Consider the following 3,938-nt stretch of genomic DNA (forward strand, 5'->3'; position numbering starts at 1 on the left):
CAACCTATTTGAAGAAATAATGACAGAAAACTTCCCCTACCTGGTGAAAGAAATAGACTTACAAGTCCAGGAAGCACAGAGAACCCCAAACAAAAGGAATCCAAAGAGGACCATACCAAGACACATCATAATTAAAATGCCAAGAGCAAAAGACAAAGTGAGAATCTTAAAAGCAGCAAGAGAAAAACAGTTAGTTACCTACAAGGGAGTACCCATATGACTGTCAGCTGATTTCTCAACAGAAACTATGCAGGCCAGAAGGGAGTGACAAGAAATATTCAAAGTGATGAATACCAAGAACCTACAACCAAGATTACTTTACCCAGCAAAGTAATTGACCTATTATTCAGAATTGAAGGTCAGTTAAGAGCTTCACAGATAAGAAAGAGTTAAAGGAGTTCATCACCACCAAACCAGTATTATATGAAATGCTGAAAGGTATTCTTTAAGAAGAGGAAGAAGAAGAAAAAGGTAAAGATAAAAATTATGTACAACAAGTACATATCTATCAACAAGTGAATCTAAAAATCAAGGGAATGAAAAATCTGATGAACAGAATAAACTGGTGAATATAATAGAATCAGGGGCATAGAAAGGAAGCAGACTGACAATTCTTGGGGGGCCAAGGGGGGTGGGAACCGGGTGGAGGGGAGCTATGGGGGCAAAAAAGAGGAACAACTGTAATAATCTGAACAATAAAGATTTAATTTAAAAAAATTAAAAAAGTGCATATGCCTCATTCTATCCACTTTGCAAGAAGGTCAAAGGGACAGAAAGAAGAAAAGAAGGTAGACGGGGAGCTTGGGGGGGAGGAGGCCCTCGACAGGGAGAGAAAGAGAAAGAAAAAGACAAAGGTCCAACAAGCGCTCTACCCACTGTGGTTCTCAGTGTTCTTTTCTTTTTTTAAATTAAGTGTATTGTAGTGATGTTGGTTAATGAGATTACATAGGTTTCTCGTGTACAGTTCTATGACACATCATCTGTACGCTGCGTGTGTGCCCGCCATCCAAAGTCAAATCTTCTTCCTAAATTTTTAAAAATCCGCTTTCACTCTTAGTCAAAAGAACCAAGACTTTTTTCCCCTCACCCGGAACATGTTGTATCTTCATTGGCCAAAAAGATCCAGAAACGTTTTCATCCTTAATGCGTGAAAATTCCCCAGGAGCCTGAGAAGAGCTTCCTTGCTGGGTTGTGATGGAAAGCCCACCCCTTTGTGTATAATTGAAGACATTTAGGACATTACAGGCCTTCCTGCTTAGAGCGGGAGCTGCCCCCAAGCCCTCGCTAATGTGCGCTCTCCCAGGAAGCTCTCTGAGCAATTAAAACTGGTCATTGTGCCCTGAGCGAGAGTCTGAGCTCATCCCGGCCTTGGTGTGGATTGCAACAACACATTTAGGAGTTGTTCACGCCAACTGTATTCATTCTACAAACTTTTCTCACAATGTGCTTGCTAAACATTAGGTGAGGCTCATTAATTTTTTTTTTCAAATTAACACAAATAATGAAATGATTGGTTTCGACAAACAGTTCCTTTTAATGTATCCAGTGGGTTTCTAATCTGCCAAGTGTAGGAAGTAAACTGTGTTAGGTGTGCTCCCTACCACACAGGGACATTTCACTTGTGAAAATGTAATGCTGGGATTCCCATCTTCCACATCAGAGGCCTGGTTTAATTTATAGCCAGTATTGTACTGAGTGAGGTGTTATTTTGCATGACGAGGGTGATATATACAGTCTCCAAAAATGGAGGGGAAATGGTCACCTCTTCTAGCTGTGTAGTTTAGAGTAGTGTTATTCAATGTGTAATCCCCAAACCAGCAGCACCTGAGAGCTTGTATAAATAAATAAAAAATGTTTAAACTGCTTTAGAGCAGGAATAGCCAACTGGAGTGGCTTCCCCCCACTCCCAGGAGACATTGGGCAGTATCTGGGGGCATCTGTGGGTAGAGGCCAGGGGTGCTGCTCAATGTTCTACAAGGCACAGGAGGGCTCCCCTACAGCAAAGCATTCTCCTGCCCAAATGCCAACAGTGCCACTCTGGGAAAACTGATGAGAGCAGAGTGGATTTGAAACAGTGGGGTGGGGCCCAGCAAGCATGGCTCCATGGTTGAGCATCAACCTATGAACCAGGAGGTCATGGTTCGATTCCTGGTCAGGGCATATGCCCAGGTTGCCAGCTTGATCCCCAGTGTGGGACTTGCAGGAGACAGCCGATCAATGATTCTCTCTCATCATTGATGTTTCTATATATCTCTCTCCCTCTCCCTTTCTTTCTGAAATCAATAAAAACATATTTTAAAAAATAAACAGTGGAGTAGGGGTAGCGAGAGTAAAAAGAAAAGGTTTTAAGCTGATAAGGAAGAGAGGAAAAAGAGAGAGAACAGGAAACGCTGGCATGAGAGTTACGACACTTGGGCTGTGACGGTGGGTTGTGGGGACTGTGTACCTTAGGGAAGTCACTTACCCTCTCTCGATTTCATTATACACATCTGTAACAGGAAGGGGCAAAGACTGAACCAACAGAATGGCACTGTTTACAAGTACACAGCTCAGGAGCACTGAGTACAATGCCAGTGCTGTATAACCATCACCACTATCTATTTCAGAAACTTTTCATCAACCGGAACAGAAACTCTGTACCCATAAAACATTAACTCCCCATTTCTCCACCCGCCCCAGCACCTGGTAACTTATATTCTGCCTTTTGTTTCTATCCATTTCCTGATTTCAGGTACTTCATAGAACTTTGATTTCATACGACAGTTGCCCTATTGTGTCTGGTTTACTCTACTTAGCACAATGTGTGCGAGGTCCATCCATGTTGCAGCATGTATCAGAAAGAACACGGAAAAAATGGTTAAAATGGTAAACTTCATGTTATGCATATTTTACCACGATTTGAAAAATACATATCAGTGGTTTCCAGGGGTTGAGGGAAGGTAGAAAGGGAGGAGTAGGTGGAACACAGGGGACTTGGGGGCAGTGAAACTATCCTGTATCACCTTGTAATGATACTTACATGTCGTTATACTAGTACTTTGGCCAAAAACCACAGCATGTGCAACACAAAAGTAAACCCTAATGTAAATTATTAGTAATAATGTGTCAGTATTGGCTCATCAACTGTAACTAACAAACCACACTAAATGTAAGATGGTAGTGATAGCACCAGCTGTATGTGACTACAGGTGGGACGCAGCTATATGGGAACTCTCTGTACTTGCTTTCAATATTGCTGCAAACATAAAACTGCTCTACAAATAAAGTCTTAGTATTTTTAAATTATTTTAAAAAGAGAATGGGATTGTTATCGCTAAGGTTCTTTTATAAGCTGATGCATTCTAACTTGGGTAGTGCCTCCCAGGCTAGAGTAATCCACAGACCACCCTCATTGTGTCTGCCATACCAAAGTGCCATCTTTGCTATTTAAGTTTATACTTTAACTAGAGGCCCAGTGCACAAAATTAGTGTGGGGGAGGGGAGGCTTCAGCCCGGCCTGCGCCCTTGGGGGATGTCCGACTTATGGCTTAGGCCCGCAGGGAGCAGGCCTAAGCTGGCATTCAGACATCCTTAGTGTTGCCATGGAGGCGGGAGAGACTCCTGCCACCACCACTGCACTCACCAGCCATGAGCCTGGCTCAGTGCTTCTGGCTGAGTGGTGCTCCCCCTGTGGGAGTGCGCTGACCACCATGGGGCAGCTCCTGCATTAAGCATATGCCCCCTGGTGGTCAGTGCACGTCATAGCAACTGGTTGTTTTGTAGTTTGGTTGATTTGCATATTAGCCTTTTATTATATAGGATTAACATATACATTAATGCAATTGGTGCACTTTTAAAGGAAATTTTATGTCATTATCATATATTTAAAGCCACTCCTATTTAGCATAACTAGAAATAAACAGCATTAAAAGAAAATAATAGCTAGCTAGATACTATTG

This window comes from Myotis davidii, unplaced genomic scaffold (genome assembly GCF_000327345.1).
Source record: "Myotis davidii unplaced genomic scaffold, ASM32734v1 scaffold803, whole genome shotgun sequence".
Taxonomy (NCBI): domain Eukaryota; kingdom Metazoa; phylum Chordata; class Mammalia; order Chiroptera; family Vespertilionidae; genus Myotis; species Myotis davidii.